The sequence below is a fragment of the Schistocerca serialis genome, chromosome 3 (genome assembly GCF_023864345.2).
Source record: "Schistocerca serialis cubense isolate TAMUIC-IGC-003099 chromosome 3, iqSchSeri2.2, whole genome shotgun sequence".
Lineage (NCBI taxonomy): Eukaryota > Metazoa > Arthropoda > Insecta > Orthoptera > Acrididae > Schistocerca > Schistocerca serialis.
Window position 1 is genome coordinate 9762908 of NC_064640.1, and position 20402 is coordinate 9783309.

General features: G+C 37.8%; 1 long non-coding RNA gene and 1 pseudogene across 4 annotated transcripts in view; one reads left to right on the forward strand and one right to left on the reverse strand.

The window, feature by feature from the left end:
- Window positions 1–6202: 6202 nt before the first annotated feature.
- Window positions 6203–20402, forward strand: part of LOC126469664 (uncharacterized) — a 64325-nt gene continuing 50125 nt past the window's right edge. For all 4 annotated transcript variants that reach the window (XR_007586040.1, XR_007586041.1, XR_007586039.1 and 1 more), the window contains exons 1-3: window positions 6203–6332; window positions 6405–6501; window positions 19973–20107. This is a non-coding gene — a long non-coding RNA (uncharacterized LOC126469664). The remainder of the gene's footprint in view (window positions 6333–6404; window positions 6502–19972; window positions 20108–20402) is intronic.
- LOC126471750 (5S ribosomal RNA) lies at window positions 14366–14483 on the reverse strand (annotated as a pseudogene).

A 20402-nucleotide genomic window follows, 5' to 3' on the forward strand; every position in this document is an offset into this window, starting at 1 on the left:
AATTACCCTGAAATCTGCACATATTTTCCATTTGTGTTCATTGTATTTTAATGAATTTAGTTAGCATCCTTTGTACGAATTCGTAATTCTCTTTTGTCAAACTAGCGTAAGCTACTGGAATAGAGGGTATTTTATTTCTGTTATGGAGCAAAACACCCTTCTGACTTGTTTTCGATGCATCTATGAAATGTCTCCACTCCTGTGAAATATAAGTGAAGTTCAGCACTTTCATCAGGCCAGCAACGTCATTGCAAAATGCCAGTGCTTCGTCAGTTGAAAAATAAGAAATAAAGGCATGTTCTCTGTGCCTGAACACACTGATTTTAGTACTTTGGTGCAGTAGATTATACTCTTGTAACCTTGAACCAAGCAGCTGCGCCTTTTGTTTACTTAGTCCTAGATCACGTACTAAATCATTTAAATCTGCCTGTGTTAACAAATGTGGCGATGACTCACTTGTGCAGTGATATAAAGAATCATCATCTGTGATTTCTTCAGTACTACTTATTTCACTGTCACTCGGAATTTGACCTCGAGCTCTTGAAGGTAGTGGAAGGTTGTCGGAATGCTGCACTGGCATTCTCGCTGAAGGCAGATCTGGGTAAATAATGTGCCTCTTCGACTTTTTGTTTGTAAAACCTTGAATTTTTGTTAGACAGAAATAACAATCAGTAACATGGTCCTTAGGCTCCCTCCACACCATGGGAACAGCAAATAACGCCACATTATCTTTACCTTTCCACCACTGAGTTAGTTTGCAGTAACATGTAGCACAACAGAAATGTGGTGCCCATTCTTTATCTTGGTCTCCTACCTCTACTCCAAAGTAATGTTTGTATGCTTTCTTTATGACTGAAGAAATTTTCTTCCTATTTCTGGCAAAAGTGAACTTCCCACAGATGTAGCAGAAGTTGTCCGGCTTATATCGACATCCACGACGACGTGGCATTTCTGCAAATTTAAAAATACCACTTTGGTAATACACCTGTATTAAATTAATAGTAGGGAACTAGAGGAACGCTGATGTGTAAAAACAAGCGGTCGTTTTACCTTCAGCACCAGGCTCAATCAGTTTACACACAGGAACTAAAAAATTCAACCGTGCTCGGAAATATGACAGACAGTTACTTGTCAGCCAAAACACCCACTCGTTAAGACTGACACAAATTGCGGCTAACACCACTGTAAACTCGATGCACCTGCCCCTAGGAGGCGTGAAGCTTTACTGTCGAGGCAGCGATCGGCTGTCGCCGTTCGAGTTAATGAAATGTTTCAGGTGGTCTTAATGACATAGGTGTGGCGGGGGATAACCTAATGATGTCTGATTCTTCCACCTGCTGTTGCACAAGAAATTATCACGTTCTATCACTACTGGATGCGGCAACATACCCGTATTTCTCTATAACGTCTCTGTGTTTGCCATGAATTGTGAATATACATATATATACATATTACATAAAAAGTATCCCTGACAACGATATTTTGTTTACATATTTGAATTTCCCACGGTAAAATGGTCTAGAAGCACATACTTTAATATCAGAAATAGAACCCATGTCGAACAGTGTTATTTGACTTGTCGCTCTAACGAAGTAGGCGAGTGTTAGGAATATGTCTTGTGGCCTTATTGTGGTGTGTTTATCTTCTGCCGTTAGGTCAGACAATAGAAATGCCACTTGCACGCTTAGAATAGCAGATTGACGGTGACCAACTTTAAATGGAACTTGATTAATTTTCACACACATTTATTAAAATAATAACAAGCATAAAATTTACTTAACTTGGTTCTGGATGCTATTTACAATTGACAATCTGAAGTTCCTTTGGTATTGGTACATTAATCTTATTCTCACATATATCTCTGATACTTGACAAAAGTGTCTATTCATTTATCTTCATGGCTATGTACAGGAATATGGTAATCTTATTAGGCCCAGACGTAAACTTGACTATAGACTGGTAAAGACAAATGTAGAACTCGTACAGACTGGTACAGACTGGTGCAGACAAATGCAGACTAATGCAGACTGACTAATCGGAGGTCTGTACATGCGTTATAATACCTCGCATGTTTAGGTATCACTGCGCGAGTGTGATCAGTGAGGAGAAAAGATTCTACGTTAGCAGCAGTCTCATTGGCTGCATGACATATTAATATGCGGATCGGCGGAAGCAGAATTTGGTCCGTCTCTAAGGCAGCGCCATCTCGTATTGGGGAGACGGACGAGCGCTGCGCCTGCGCTGTTGTGCTTAGCAGGGCGCGCTCTGGTGCGAAAGTTGTGTACGCGCTGACTATCCGGAACTATGTACACAACAAGACCCTAATCGGGATTTATTCGGTGTTCATTCAGTCGGCCCTAACCATGCAAATCTCCAACTTACTGAACAGCTACAGATCCAAACCCACATGGTTCACAGAAATTGACAAAGAAGTGAAAAACAGTGGAATTAGAACGGACATGATAGACAGAATACATTTTAGAGAAGCAACACAAAAGACAAGATTTCAGGAAAGAAAGAGGTCTGCAAAAGGAAGAAAATGGACCCATAAAGAAAAGGATTGACACCCTCGAAAGATGAAGGAAGTCTGGGAGCAACAAAAATTAAACATAAAGATACAAAACCAATGTTGATATTTGGTATCCTCCAAAAGGGTTATTCAAATAAATAAATAAATAAAATGAAATATTTATATCTCAAATAAAAGTGGATATTTCCACAATCCAGACGAGGTACAACACAGCAATCTTCCCCAGCCACTGTAGCCAAAACACTAGCTCTAAGCAAAGGAGTCAATCACTTTGAAATAAAACCGCGTTCACATACGCAACAAATATGTCACCACAGATGGTAGCATACTACAGTTGCATCGCAGTTCCAATGCAGTTGAATACGTGAACTCCCAGTTTTTAGTAGCGCAACTCAGGAGACGCATCATTTTCCACGCCACAAAAAGCTCAACTTGGTTGTACTTCGTTGCGCCACTTTCCTCTCCCACTGCTCCCTGGTGGCAGTATTTCCAAGCACCAGTATTCTGTCACAGTTATCGTGGCGTAATTGCTGCTGTAATCGATTCGATTTCAATGTGTTTTAGTATAAACCTCGTGACTTGTGACACAAAGCATTATATAAATTGTGGGTTACATGCAGGAAATAGTTCCCTACTATGATGTGGCAGCTGTTACACTAAAAATTAGTACTCGAAATGCCTATATCAACGAATACAATAACATTCTCAAATCTTGGAAGAGTGGCATGTCTGCAGATGTTATTTTGATGCCAGCTACTGGTTATTGCCACTCCAGACAGCATTTTCGTCTCCGAGTGTTACTTCTGTTATAAATGTGTTTGTGCCCCCTGATTTATCCCTGTGTGAAATCTATTTTCAGGTCCAATATTTGGGTTTCGGTTAGGTCTTTCGGATCACAATACACTATTAACATACATAAATTACTCTATCCCCAAGGCAGTAAATTATAAGTGGGGATACAAAAGGCACTTCTATACAGAAAAAGTAAATAGTTTCATCCAGTTGTTAGCTAATGAAACCTGGGAAGATGTCTTTGCACAAACAACAACCGAGGAATCTTTCAATGCTTTTTCTAGTACATTCATGTCCCTATTTGAGATGTGTTTCCCAAAAAAGCTCACAAAGATCAATGTCATGCCTAGGAACACAAGCCAGTGGATAACACCTGCTATTAGAGTATCTAGTCAAACACTAAAACATATCAGTCAACTCAAAAAAGATAACAAAGATGAACACTTCACAGATTATGTTAAGACATACAAGAAAATTTACAGGAAGGTGATCAAAAAAGCCAAGACAATGCACAATGACAGTGTAATTGCTGGGTCAGCAAACAAATCAAAAGCTATATGGAATGTAGCAAAAAAAGAAATAGGCACAAGCAAAAATATTAGAAATCCAGAGGACTTTGTTTTAAAAGATGATCAAGGTGTGCTAGTCAGAAATCGTACTTTAGCAAATTACATTAATGACTACTTCATAAATAGTCCAATCAATCTGCATAAAAATTGTTCTAAGATTAGTAGAACATCAATCCCAGAAGAACAAAGTGTTAATTCATTATTGTTACCTCCCACAAACAAATTGGAAGTTAATCGAATAATAAAAACAATGAAGAATAAAATGTCCTCAGGGATTGACGAGATACGTTGCTCAGTCATGATGAGATGTGCTAGTGTCATATCAGACCCACTCTCACACATCATAAACATATCATTTTCAGAAAGTGTCTTTCCACAACGATTAAAAATTGCAAAAGTAAAACCATTGTATAAAAAGGGCAATATACATGAAGTGGGAAACTATAGACCAATAGCTTTATTATCGGTATTTTCAAAAGTAATAGAGACAGTCATGAAAAACAGAATTACAAATTACCTCGAGAAATTCAATCTATTGTCTGTAAACCAACACGGCTTTCGCAGAGGAATGAGTACAGAGTCAGCCATCACCCAATTCATTGAAAATATTGTAACAGGGGTAGATAAGAACAACAGTACAATAGGAATAAATTTGGACCTCTCAAAGGCATTCGATACTGTCCAACATCATATCCTGCTAGACAAATTAGAATATGTCGGTATACGAGGAGTAGCTAAAAAGTGGTTTCAGTCATATCTCCATAATAGGAAACAGGTAGTAGAAATTGCAACAACAAACAGTAAAAACCAAAGTATTGTTTACAGATCGGATATTCAGACTGTGCCAATAGGGGTACCACAGGGGAGTGTTCTAGGACCTCTCCTATTTCTTCTTTACATAAATGATATCAAGATTCCAGTAAATGGTACTCATATAACCCTGTTTGCAGATGACACAAACATTGTAGTAACTGACATAAACCGGGTATTGCCAACATCTGCAACCAGAGTTATAGAATATTTGCAAATTGGTTTGAAGTGAACAAATTAACCATAAATATCTCTAAAACTAATTATATCCATTATAGGAAAGCAAAGTCACACTCTGATCTAGATCTTAGAATACAAAATAAGGAAATTGTGAGAGTTGCTACCACAAAATTCTTAGGTGTACATATAGATGAAAATTTAGACTGGAAATCCCATATCCTGTATCTCTCGCATAAGTTAAGCTCTGCTTGTTTTCCTTTACGCGTTATTAGCTTTGTATGTAGTAGGGAATGTAGCAGAGCTGTTTACTTTGCTTATATACATTCTGCTATTACCTATGGCCTCATCTTCTGGGGTCATAGTAAGAAAAATCTCAAAACCATCTTCACTCTACAAAATCGAGCTGTTAGAATAATTACCAACAGTTCAAGGCTAACTCCTTCAAAGCAATTATTTAAACAGCTGAATATTCTACCCCTACCATGCCTCTATATACAGAAAAGCGTAATTAATGTAAAACGAAATATTAACAATTTCCAATCCAACACGGATCTACATACTTACAACACAAGAAAGTGCAATGACATTCATATAAAAAGAGTTAACAAGGCTTTGGCGCAGAAACAAACAAACATACAAGGAAGCAGATTGTATAACAAACTACTGGTAAAGATAAAAGAAATAAAAAAATTGTCTTCATTTAAAGAAGCAGTATTCATATTTTTAATGACCAACTGCTATTATAGTGTAAAAGAATACCTGGAATAGCTTCATACTAAACAATTATATTGATGTACTCTGTGCCAATAGTAATTTTTATCTGACTGTTGCTATGATCTAAATAAATAATATGTACAAAAGTGCTAGAATTGTATGTGTTATATCTAAATGTCAACTGTGTAGTCCATGTAAAAAGTCTTTCTCATACATCAATGTAAATAATCAAAGTTGTACATGCTATTTCAATGTGGTCTGATGTTATGTAGTCCACTATGCACATATGTATTTTGTATAGTATTGTTCACCCTATATGTGTGTATATATATATATACTATGTATTTTTTGACGAAATCCATGCAATGTAAATTGTCTCTGGATGAATAAACTACTACTACTACTTGTATTTAACTCTTGTCACAGCTGTAATGCCATAGACTCCACATAACACTCGTACCCAGCCATATGATTTCAGTTGACACCATACTGAAAGGTGTGCAACTGCGTAGAATTTGTGTGAACGGTAGCTCACGATGCCGTTGCAGAATGCCACGAGCTCTGGTGGCACATTAGTTGCGTGAGTTGGGTGTGTGTACCCTTATCCGACGACCATTGGAATGTCTGTGCGTAGAAGTGCTTTGCAGATCGATTGAGTGTGGGAAGGAAGCTAGCCGGGCGTAGTTTCTGGAGAAGATCTGGAATCTGACAGTAGTGGCGAGGCATTAGCTATTTTGGTAGTGTGATGTATTTCAGTTGTTTATATTTCGTATGTGTATTGCAATTGTTGTATATACATTGTTTTTCAGGATGCTCCATTCCAACAGGCTGGAATTTCGAGTGGTAGCAGTTTGCAGGGCATAATAGTCGCAGGAGAAGCGCCCGAGTCGGACGAGGAACGCGCGGGTAATATTCTTTGGTAAACTCATTCGCAATTTTATGCAGCTTATTGAATGTGCAATACTTTAAAGACGATGCTGTGTTGCGCCTTGTATCGATCGCACTTCATCATGTAATGGTATCTACCGTAAATTGTTTTTCCGTGTAATATGAAATATGTCAATAGCCCATTAATAAATATTGAAGTAATTGTGGAGAAATTATTTTCGAAATAAATTTATTTTATGACGAGCAATTTAAGAACTAGATTACAAACTACAATGATAAGTGTTTTCGCACAGAAATAGCGCCTAGCACTTGGGTCAAACGTAGTTACTTTCCATTCTACACAACCTAAAACTACATAGGGAGATAAAAGAAAATTGGTCTACCCTATGTTAAATTAGCAGTACACAAGCCCCAATTCATGTTTTGTGCTGTGTGTACTGAACAGCTTGTACCCATTTTATAAATGATAGATTGGTGCACAACCAAATAGTTTTTCAGCATTGTTTAGTTTGAACAAAGAAATTGTTTGAAGTACAAAATAATATCTTAAGTGTGATTGTGTTCTGGCTACTCTTTCCATATGGGGAGATACTGTCATTTCATCTCTAAACTTCTTTGATGGGGATAAATAACATAGTGCCTTACAGTATGGACACTCTTCAGTGGGTGTCAGAATAATTGACTGCAGGCCAGATGCTTTTACAAATAGTTGAAAAGAGATGAACGGTGATTAAGTATATATTGAAGCAAATGTTAACAAAATCAATTCCATGGTAAATTTATATCATCATTTGAAAATAGCTTTCCATATAAGCTAAGCAGAAAGAACATTAAACAGTCATGTTAAAAAAAATGGATCACTAGGGGGGATTAAAGTGTCAGGTGAAAGGAAAAGGGGAATGAATGTGTTGGCAAGAACAAGTAGAGATCATGCAGTAGTTGCACACTATAGAAACTATTCGAAATTACTAAGAAAGATTATTTTAAAAAAAGTAACATGCACATAATTCAGAAATCGGTTATTACGACAATATGCATAAGGGTATGTGGAATGTAGGGGAACTAGACACGCAACGCCAGCCACAGAACAGGGTGACATCACCATTGGATTGAATGGAAGGGCTGTAAATAATGTCACAGGCAGCAAATATATTTAATAAGTTTCTTAAATATAGTATGAAGCCCAGAGAGACACAGTTAAAGAGAAAAATTGCAGCAATGTGTGGAAAAAGTAACACTTGTAAAATTCAGTTCTATGAATCTCTAAAATAAATTCTCATCTGGTTTTGATGGTGTTTCAAATTGGGTAATATAAATTTGTTACTATGTAATAAACCGTCTTATCTGGGATATGTGATGCATGAGTAACTCAAAGCATTTTTCCAGACTGAAATATGGCATTGTTTTACCCCTCTTTAAGAAAGATAAGATATGTTGATAACTACTGACCTGTTTCACTGCTGACATCAATTTCCAAAATCTTTGAGAAGGTGATTATTATATACTAGTATCTCATCTTAGCAACAATAATATCCTCAGCAAATCACACTTAGCATTTCAGAAGAGTTGCTCTACTGAGAATGCCATTCGCATCTTCACTCTCCAAATGTTACAAGTATTAAAAAAGAAAATAGTGCTGGTTGTTATTTTCTATGGAAGTTTCATGGGCTTCATGATATCCACAACCAATGTGTGATGTCATATACAACCAAAAGAATGCAGTTACTTGTTTTTAACCAACATAGTCTTTTGATGTAATTCTGGCTGGGCAGAAATCGCATAAGGGGTTTCACAATAGGTCCACAATTGTTCCTCATATATGTAAACAATCTTCTGATACTCAAGAAGCAGAATTTTTTTCTTCAGGTGAGACTAATATTGTAGTCAGTCCAAGCACATCTACAGAAACAGAAGAAATGGTGAGCAACATTCTTCAAAGTGCCATTGACTGGTTTTCTGCAAACAGTCTCACCCTCAAGAGAAAAAAAAAACAAAAAAAAAAAAAAAAAAAAAAACAACATATTCACTTCTACACATCAAGGGGTACGTAGCCAAATAACAAGTGTAACGAATGGTGAGGAATTAGAGTAATAAACAGGGTGGAAACTTCAAAATTCTTTGGTGTCCACAATAATGAGAATTTCAACAGGAAAAGGCACATTTTGGAACTACTAAAACAACTTAATTAGCCACATTTGCACTTGGAATCATTGCAAATCTTGGGAGAGAGAAATCACTATGTTGTCATATTTTGCATATTTTCATTTACTAATGCCATAGGGAATAATGTTCTTGGATGACTCATCTTTAAGGAAGACTGTCTTTGTTGCTCAAAAACATAGTGCATTAATATGTGTTGCTCACCCACATTCATCTTGTAGACATTTGTTCAAGGACTAGGGCCTCTGCTACTTCACAGTATATATATTCTCTCATGAAGTTTGTTGTAAATAACCCTCTACAGTTCATAAGAACAATGATGTATGTAATAACCATTCCAGAAGGAAAATTGACATTCATTACTCCACATTAAGGTTGTCATTAGCACAGAAAGTGGTGCAGAATGATTCAACAAAAGTTCACTCATCCAGTGATACAAAGTGTCTGAGAGACAACAAAGTAAAATTCATTAACAAACTGAAAAAGTTTCTCCATGACAATTACTCCTAATCTGTAGAAGAATTTCTGTTATGTAAAAGTTGGTGGATAAGAATTACATCTGCATATTTCTTTAAAAAACTAAACTTCAAAATGTTCAGCATGTAGCCATATTTGCAGGCTCACTATATTCACATTTATGAATAGAAAATGTTTGTCCACGGACCATTTTAACAATAATGAGACAAATCATGAGCTGCATTACAAAAAATGCAGTTGCATAGAGATGTAGAGAAAATTATAGTTCATAAAGAAAAATGTCTATCGCCAGTCACACACTACATGTCTGTGGAAATAGTCTCTTCAAAGAAATCACCTACCTTTGCTCCAGCGATTAGGGAAAGCCATGAAAAAGCATAATTGGGTGATCAGGTACCGAAAATACAGTTTTAATAAGTGTAGATAAGAGGAAGAAAATGTCAGGAGTGCTGGATTTTTAAGAGCAAATATAACTACCAAGAAGAAAGTAAGGTTTACAAAAATAATGTGAACAATATTACTTATGGTATTACATACTACAGAATACCTAAGTAAAGGAGAAAAAGAAAGGAAACCTTGCTGTAATCACTGCCAGCTTTAAAAGCTCTACATTATGCAAAGAACTTATCTTCACATTTCTTTGATTGTTAAGTCACTTTTTACAAACAGTTTTTCTCCATGCTTTTTCTGTGAACAGCTAATTCTGTCATTTACTAGATACTCCGTTTATTACCTACACTGCGTTCATACTTTGTAGGCCATAATGTTGAAAGTAGTGTATTATTTCCTTTTCCATATTGTTCATGTGTGCACTTTATTAGGTGTGGTGAGAAGATAGATTATGTAGTTCTAGAACCATGTGTGAAATTTTATTCTGAAGTCTAGTTCGCAAAGTAATTCTTTCCTTGTAATCTCCCCCATTGGTTTTTGTTGTTCACCTGCTTGGCTATGTGACGGCATTGAACTGTCATTTCAGAGAAGTCAAATTTCCATGTGGCCATTACAGTCTTGTTTCATCTGTAATTAGCTCATTATTGACATTACTGTGAGTAATCTTCGTGTGTTCCTATGAACATCTGTGAAATGTGCTTGTACAAATTCCTAGGTAACATTCTGTGGTTAGACCCACCTCCCCAAAATCCTCCAGGGAACAAAACTGGCTTATGCCTCTCCTGCAATAACTTTTTTCGTGTTATATTGCCTTAGATAGTCACACCTAGGTATATCTTTGCTGCAAAGAAGGTAGTAAGAGGAGTACCTTGAGGAAGTGCAATTGGTCTGTTCAATCAGAATGTTCATGAATGTTCGAAGGACAATGGAATTATGTATGGAAGTATCGCATACTTTAAGAATTGTTCAGAAAGATGGTACCTGTAGCTGATAATCTCTTGCTGTTGAAACTGACAGGTAACTGTGGAAATGAACAAAGCATTCCAAAATACTCAAAATATCCACGGGTGTACTGCCGGTCTACAGTGTCCAACACTGAAGACCGGCAGTACACCCGTGGATATTTTGATTATCAAATACGCTGGGAGAAACTCAATAACATTCCAAAATACGTTTAAAAGGTTGCTATTATTTGACCACACTATCATAAACCAATCACTAGAACAGTTAGCAAATTATCCATTTGGAGGAATTTGGAGAACACTCACCAGCACCAATGTTTTTTCATCTAGTTTTATATCCCGATCCAACGCTCTCCCAAGTTTTATATCCTTACTTCATAATCCATGACAATGTTTACAATGAAATGTTTTTTGACAAGGCAGTGTTATTGCTGGCTGACATGCAGAATTCTTGCAGCTGGCAGTTATGCTGTTGCTGTTAAAAACAAAAAAGTGAAACTGATACGTACAACAAGTGTCATGTATTGGTGATTGCTGCAGCGTAAGTGATAGAAATGAATATGTAAATGGTAATAACATATTTGAAGGTGAAAAATGAAGTATGCTAGGGAGCAGTGAAAGTGGCAGCTGGAGGGGCAGGTGTAGAAGGCACCCCACTCCACCTTTCTTGCATAGTTTTCTCACTTGTGATCTCACTGCACACCTCAGTTGCGACAGGTCAGAAGCCTCTGCCCAGCATGTGTCTAGCCAATCCCAACAAACTGTCAGCAGGCAATGCTGTCTGCCACATGTGCGCTCAGTATGTTATGTGGTGCTGACTTGAGAATGATAGTACCTGCAATCTGCAGATAGCCCATTGTAGTATTGAATTTAGGATAAGAAGCAGACTGACTTCATTTAAACAATTTATTATTGTCATGAAGCATGTGTCAGGAAAATACTTCCGAAAATACTGTAGTGAAACATCAGCCTCTATGTGAATATATTCTCTTGCTTTTTAGAAGGTATATTGCTGCCAAATACATTATTATTGCTGATTGGTTAAATTTTAAACCTGTTTTAGATTAAGTGAACTTTTAAGTGTCTAATTTTAAATGTTGGTACAAAGCAGAAAATACTCTGCTCTCCGGAACTAACACTGACCAGCGGTATATGCTGGCAGTTATTCTTCCTTGTACTGATAATTTCTTGGGAAGGTGAGGAAAGGGATCTGAGAGAGGGAACAGAGTTCACAGCTTTCGGGATGGTAAGGAAGAAAAAGCAAAACATTTATTGCTGTTACATGCGATGCTTAAGTAACACTGTTCATTTATTCATGAAATATTCCTGCTGGATTTGCAAGGTACAAATATTAGCTTTGGTCTGTTGGTAAAGCATATTCAGATGATCCTGCATGACAATGTCTGTTTAGTTTGCCAGTCAGTTCTTACAACCTGCAATTGCCTTTTGATTGAGCTAAGTCTCATCGAGAGAGATATTCTCTTCTTTCCTACAATGTTGGATATCTCCATCAGAATGAGTCTTCCATCGTTGCACTTTCTGTACCTAAATCACAAAGATTTTGGAATTTTACCACTCAAATGATGGCCCTTTGTGACAGCGATCATGTTGTGTGAAACATGTGCTACCTTTTGCATTGTAGAATACTTTCCACAGTGACAGAATTTGAATATAAAACAACTTCTTTCTGGAAGTCTTCCAAATTGTTGAGTTGTTCTTCCACTTATCTTTTCATGAAGACTGAAACTTCATTTCTTCACCACAGGTTTACATTGCTTGTACTTCTACAAATATTCTCTGTAAAGTTCATAGTGAAACACCACATGCCCTTGTTGTTGCTTTCTGCAGTGCCCAGAAGATTTTGTTTCTTCTGGCAGCATGAATGAAGTGCAGCATTACCACATAAATTATGTAAATGATAGGTAAGCACTGGGTAGCTGTTGCTTCTTAAGATGCTGCCTGGACAGTATCCATGATAGAAAGTACCCGTGATCGAAATGGCACAGTGGCAGAAGTGAGAGCTTAGTCACAGACTAAGCCGGACTAGGCCAAAGGTGTCCAATTGTCACTTACAAATGGAGGGAAGATGCGGGATGGGAGGAGCTGACGTACTCCCTTCAGCTGCCACTTTCACTGCTCCCTAGTGTATAGTACAAAACACCCTCACCTCCTTACAGCCCCAAATCTTTGTTAAAGTGCTACAGTTTGCTGCTGCTGCTGCTGCTGCTGCTGCTACTACTACTACTACTACTACTACTACTTCTTCACAGTTCCTGAAACACTTTCACTATTGATAATATTGTGATTGTGGTTAAAATAAAAATAAAAAACAGCCCATAGTCACATTGTGATGTCTGTGGTGTGTTGTATTATGCCATTTAACTGACAAAGCTACATTTATGGTGCCCCTTGCCATCATATGGGTTAACTGAAGTGTAAAATACCACTACACAAACTCTGTCAAATGGCCATCTTCCAGCCTAATCCAGACCATAGGCTGCGCTACCGATCAGTCTGTCACCACAGCCTACATTCTGAAGATGTAGATGCTAGAGAAATATTATCAGTTTTCTGTTCTCTTTTTGTTTGCAAATTGTGACGTCGCACGCTACATCGCCATTACATTATGGAACAAAGTTGAGGTCCGGTATTGGTAGGCTGAGTTGACCCAGCCATTCTGTCAACGTACCATTTTTCATTCTGTGAAGCACAATTCTTACAGGTTAGATGTGCTCTATGTTACTAAAATGACAGTGATCTAGGATGTGGGCATAAAACAGTAATTAGATCCTTCTGTCACCCACCAGACTCATCTCCCAATGTAACTGAAAATTTTTAGAGAAAACCTCAGTTTGATTGTACATAAGTTTCACAATCAATAGGGAAAATTACAGTTTTGCAGTGGTGGGTGTGATAAGACATCCTGTGACGCATTTATAAATGCTGTTCTGAAAACTGCCTAGAACAGATAGTTCAGAACCCACTCATGATGGAAATATTTTGGATCGAGTGGCAGCAAATAGACCTGAGCTCTGAGGATGTCTGCATCGAAAATAGATGAGTGAAACGGGTTTAGCTGTCAAGAGAGCAATGCTTGAAGCCTTCAGTGACTACTATAGCAGAATATTGTCAAATTATCTTTCACAACAGCCAAAGAAATTCTGGTTGGATGTAAAGGCTATTGTGGCACCAAAGTTAGTATCCAGTCCCTAGCGAATGATACTAGAACTGAAGCTGAGGGAGTAAAAAGTGAAATGCCTATCTTTGTTTTCAAATATTTATTCCTTGTACCACTGTAAAGAGGAGTGAAATAAGTATTAGTGTCAGTGGTGTTCAAAAACAGCTGAAATTGTTAAAGTTGAACAAAGCTTCAGGGCACGATGGAATCCCTGTCAGGGTCTGTACTGAATTTGTAGCTGAGTTAGTACCTCTTCTAACTTTAATCTGTCGTACATTCCTCGAACAAAAAACCATGACCAGTTCTTGGACGAAAGCGCATGTCACACCAATCTACAAGAAGGATAGTAGATGTGATCCACAAAGCTACTGTCCAATATCCTTGACATAGATTTGTTGTAGTCTCAGAACATATTCCAAGCTCAAACATAATGAGGCTTCTCAAACAGCATGGATTCTGAAAACATATATTATTTGAAACTTGGCTAATACTTAACATACTGAGATCTGTGGATTAAGGCAGTCAGATAGCACTCTTGTCTTCAGACCACAAGTGGCCCATCGGGACCATCCGACCGCTGTGTCATCCTCAGGTGAGGATGCAGATAGGTGACCGCTCTCCCAGTCGTTATGATGGTTTTCTTTCATCTGAGCCGCTACTATTCGGTCGAGTAGCTCCTCAATTAGCATCACGAGGCTGAGTGCACCCCGAAAAATGGCAACAGCGCATGGCGGCCAGGATGGTCACCCATCCAAGTGCTGGCCACGCCTGACGGTGCTTAACTTCGGTGATCTGACGGGAACCGGTGTGTCCTCTGTGGCAAGGCCATTGCCAAGGCAGTCAGATAGATGCAGTATTTTTTTATTTCCAAAAAGCATTTGACTCGGTACCACACCTATGCTCATTGTCAAAAGTACAATAGTGTGGTATCAAATGAAATTTGTGACTGGATTGGGGACCTTTTGTTAGGAAGGATGCAGCATGTTGTGCTGGATGGAGAGTCATCGTCAGATGTAGAAGTAACATCAGGCGTGCTCCAAGGAAATGTGTTGGTGCTCTTGTTGTCAATGTTTTATATTAATGACCTTGCAGATGATATTAATAGTAATCCCAGGATTTTTGCAGATTGTGCAGTTAACTACAATGAAGTAATGTATGAAAGAAGCTGCAGAAATAGTCAGTGAGATCTGGATAAGATTTCAGAGCGGTGCCAAGATTGACAACTTGCTTTAAATGTTCAAAAAGTAAAATTGTGAACTTCACAAAATGAAAAATATATTATGACTATAGTATCAATGAGCCACTCTTGGAAGCAGCCAACTTACACAAATATCTGAGTGTAATACTTTGTAGGGGTATGAAATGGAATAGTCACATAGACCCAGTCATGGGTATAGCAGATGGTGGACTTCTGTTTATTGGAAGAACACTGGGGAAGTACACTCCATCTACAAAGAAAATTGATTACAAATCAGTCATCTGACTCATTCTCAAATATTTCTCAAGTGTGTGGCATCTGTACCAAATAGGACTAGAAGGGGATATTGAACCTATTACAAAGAAGGGCAGCACAGATGGTCAGAGGTGTGTCACAGAGATTCTGAAGAAAGTGAACTGTCAGACTTGAAGAGAGGCATAAACTATCCCAAGAAACATCTGCTAATGAAGTTTCAAGAATCAGCTTTAAATGAAGACTCTAGGAGTATACAAATCTCTTTGAATGACTCACATAGGGATCGTTAGGACAAGACTAGAATAATTATGGCACAAACAGAGGCATTCAAACAAGCATTCTTGCTGCACTCCATACATAAATGGAACAGGAAGAAACCCTAATAAATGGCACAATGTGGCATACCCTCAGTCATGCACTTCAGTGGTTTGCAGAGTGTAGATGTAGATGTAGTGACAGCCTTAGAACTCCATTTCCATATTCACAAAACCCTACAATTTACCCATGTTGTCTAGAATCCAAATATTCTTCCATTTTAGCCAGTCAGTAATGTTATGTTTTCTAGAGAAAATTTAGTTGCAAACTGTTGACTGTTATAATGTATCATCGATAACATTAAATTTTCCAGTAGGGAATCCTCAAGCCAGTGCTGAAATATTTGAAATCACTTCCTTAGACTTCAGTAGGCATGAATGTTGCACAGCTTCATCTCCCTAAAAAGTAACAAATATTTGTTACTAGTACATGCTTGCAGTCTGCAGCTCATGGTCTCGCGGTATCATTCTTGCTTCCCAAGCACGGGGGCCCGGGTTTGATTTCCAGTGGGGTAAGGGATTTTCACCTGCCTCAAGATAACTGGGTGTTGTGTGTTGTCATCATCATCATTCATCCCCATTATTGTCAGAAGAAGGCAATGGCAAACCACATCCTCTAGGACCTTGCCTAGTACAGCGGTGCCGGTCTTGTACGTTCTGTCAAGGAGTATGGGACTACATCATCATCATCATCATCATCATCATCATCATCATCACATGCTTGCAATTAAATGCTTAGTTTTGATGGTTCTGAATCATTTTTCCTAATGGTTTTCTGTGTTATCAGAAATGTCATGTGAATATTTAGCCTGCTCATGATTCTTTCAGTATTTAATCTCATTCAGAATCTTCGTAAATATTATTGCAAGGCTGTTCTTATGCCTTGCACCATGATTGTCAAGAAGGTAAAGTTCTTTATTTCGTGGTTGTACAGAAAAATGAGAATAATAAGAGGATTTGACTTCTTGCTCAATAAAGTAATAAGCTGAGTCTGGAAGCCTTCTACGCATTGTAAATGTAGAGTCAAAGTTAATGTTTTGAATGTCACAGCACAATGGTAGCTGTGTTTTACAATTTGCAAACGTGCTTGAGTGAGTAGTAGTAGTAGTAGTAGTAGTAGTAGTAGTATTCCTCACATCTCTTGAGATGGTTAGAAAGTATCACGAATTTGGCAATTTGTATTAACATGATCAAATATTATGATTGGTGCCTATCATGCTTGGGCTTGTGGGTCGGTCCTTCCTTCCTGATAAGATTAATGTCTTGAGAGAGAAAAGCACAGAAATCTTAAAAGATTCAATTCATAGCACTGCATAGTAGTAAAGTTGCTGTGTGGGTACCAGAGGCTTTTACTGTTCACAGAACTTTTCTTAAGAAATCTGTACAAGCTTGAGTTAATATTCACACTACAGTGATCGGGTCGAGAGGCTTGTTTGATACTGGTTGTTGGCTTTGAACAGTGGTGTTACATTAGTGGCTGCTGTGACCTCAGAGCTTTTGGTGTGTATTTTCAGTTTGGTTCTAAGTTTGCCAAGACAATACGTGTGGAAGCACAAAACCTGGTGTATGACAGACTAGTCTGTAACTAATCCCATTTGAAAAAAATCACCAGTGATACCACATTTTAGCTGTTCACAATGTTCATCCTAGGTCACTGGTCAAAGCTGACAACCAGACCAGAATCAAATATTCCCCTTTATCCCAGAAAGGGCCAGAACTAGGACTTTTGGCCGGTGGGGAGGGACGGCAATCTTAAATTTCCTCTCTCCTTGTTTCATCCCCCCCCCCCCCCCCCTTAAAATTTTTTAGCTAGTTGGTGCTGTATGGAGATTATACTCAAATTTCTTAAACCTTGTGCTGAAACTTTTTTCTCCAGAGGAAACAGATGGGGATGGCAAGGAATATTTTTAAGGCTGTAGTAAGATTGGGATCATCTTTTCCCTGCCAATTTACTTTTATAAATTAAACTTAATGTGGATGATGCAGTGGTATCTTGACTGCCTTTATCTATTGCCAGTGCATGCTGCTCGAAACTTCCAATTTCAAAAATGAATTCTCCTGGTAATGATCTTCTATGTAGGAACTGCCAGTTCACACCACACAAAAAGCAAAATTACTAATTTTCTCCAGTGTCTCAAGCCTGGTACTTGGCTGCATTATCACTATGTCAGTTATTTCTAACCGGGACATACTGAACAAATTTTCCTGTGAATGTTCAAATACTTTGTCCTCAAAGAGCTTATTGGCCATTTTTTTCTTTCCGCTAACTGTTTTCTCCGAGAATTCCATTAAAATCTCATTATTTTCTACTAATACTGTGGCCTCAGAAATAGCTTCAGAAGTCCCTAGAAGTTTTGTAAAAGCTCTAAAGGCCTCGACTATTTTGAGCAGCTTTAGCAATCTAAGGTCTTCTCTTTGCAGAAGGGGGGTGAGATGATAGATATCATACTGGAACAACAAGATAAAACAATGAATTTTTCCTCTTATTCCTTAAAACTGATTTTACCTTAGTGTTAGTTTCTTTTTTTTACAAGTTATAAGATTCAACTTCTTCAGGCGCCTTTATAACTTTATTAAAATGCATGTAAAAAACTTCAAGCACCTGTACTATTGCAGATAACTTCCACATGCCGTGTGATTTTAATGTTATGGAAACATGTTTTTTTAATGTCTCGCTTCTCAAAATTGAAGCCACAAAGAATAGGTATAAATGATGGATAGCTCCAAAAAATGTTTGAGCATCGACAGATGCATCGGCTGTGGGTGCTCCTACTAAGTGTGGGCTACATTTGTTATAAAATAGACCAGTTCTTTCTTTTCATGTATTCTTAACTAGACACCTTTGTACTTTACAGCAAACGTGTGCTCCATTGTCATTGGACTGCCCTCTGTAGTAGTTCATGTTCGAACCACCCTGGTCTATTTTTTGCAGTATTTCTTGGCTAAGACCTTCATCTGTTTTCTCTATAACTATAAAAAAAGGACAACAAAACCCCCCCTCTCCTGAGCCCAGTGGCCACACACTGTTATTCCTCCAGACTAAAAGATGTGTTGAGTAATGTGCGAGTTTGGCATACAGACTACTGACCTTACATCATAGCTGCGAAAAGTGAAGTAGGAAGTTACTTTTCAGTGGACGTAGTCATGAAAATGTGTTGCTTGGGAGGTAGAACAGCAACCTGTGTTTCTTGTGTTTTTTGCTTAATATGGAAACCATTGTCCTATAACATCTGTACTGCCAATCAATATGTTTCAGTTGACAACCCTGTTAAGTACAAAGCAGTAAAATTGTTAGCCTGGTCACCTTGCATGTCATGGCTACACATTTCCCAGCTGAAAAGCCAATACAGTGAGTGTGAGTCTGAGAGAGATTTGTCATTGGGTGACAGCAATGCTCCTAACATGTGAATCTCATAAATACGTATCGGGATTATTTTAATTGAAGCATAGAAAATTTACTTGTGACTGGTTGATACAATCAAGTCTGTTACAACATTTCTCCTATTTATGTGATCTACAGTACATTCAGTTGTATATAATGTTGCCTTTAGTAATGCTGAATTTGTGATAGAGATCCTTCCCAAAGCTGTGTGTGTGCTGTTCACTACTCATATTATTCGTAATTAATTTCGTAACTTATTTACCGTGTACCATTGATAACTTGCCACTGCAGTGGGCAAATGAACATGTCTTACCTAGCTTTTATTGAGAAAGCTTCCAAATTACACTAAGCATATACAAGATACGAGCTCTTTCAGGACGTCTCCCAATCCTTGCCTGATTCTTCCTCTCCTGAATAATAGCAATGATTTCTTGCCATCCTCAATTTAGTGTGATTTGCTGGAATATTGTTGCTGTTGTATTGTGTGTAGATAAAAGGTTTTGTTCCAGTGCTTCTTCTCGGAGGTATATCTGCTATTTTTCCAGCCTTCTAGCAGAAAGTTATGATTTTCAGGTATTTATATCTCGTTTTTAGTTTACCTGTACTTGTAGTTGGGGAGGGAGGATACTTCAGAGTTTCAAGTAATCAGTGTTTTTGGAGTATACGTAAAGCCACAGAATTTGCAGAACAAGCCATTTGAGTGCTCCACTTTTAGAAAACAGATAAATAGAAATTTAAAGTGTCTGTTTTAATTTTTGTTGCGATACTACGGATGTGAAAGACATTTGTAGTTACACATGTTAAGTGTCGTATTGATAGCAGCACCATCTTGAGTTCCGGCTGGTTAACTTTCATTTAATGTTGGACAGTATCAGACTATTGTACATTACTCACTTGTCTGCCTCCCACCACCGTTTATCTAATCACTTGTTGAGTGGTTATTTAATAATCTGAAAATAATTCTCTCATTCCTAATTAAACCAAGAAACTGCCTTCAGTGAATTAAAAAAAGTTGGATTTATGTCTTTAATTCTTAACAACATTCAGCAACTGGCACTTGTCTTTCCTATTCTTTAACCCCCCCCCCCTCCCCCCCTCCGTCCTCTCTCTCACACACACTCATCATTTTTAGTTCAGAAATCTCAACAGTAATGTCCATTTCCCATATTTCAGAACCTGGTACTGTGAGCAGCATCAGTAGTGCAGCCAGTATTTCTTCAGAATCTTCGCTGACAGCAGATGTGAAGGAAGGATATAAGGGAAAGGAATCAGAAAGCAAATATAGCTGATTGCTGCATAAAAAATTGTGTGAGTTTATCATAGAATAAATAATGCATGAAGTAATACTATATGCATAACTGTGTGTCTGTAATTATTGCTTTTGTGTGGCTTTGGTAAGTCTGCTTTGTGTAAAGGAATGAAGTCATTGAACTTATTTAAACATGCGTTTCAAACAGTAACATGATTGAGGAGAATATTGTCCTTATAAACTTGTAATTCAGATTTCTAATTTTCATCGCAAATTATTTATTTATCCATCTGTTGATAATATAAATTGTATGGATGCTATGAACACACAAATATTTACAATACAAAGATTCAT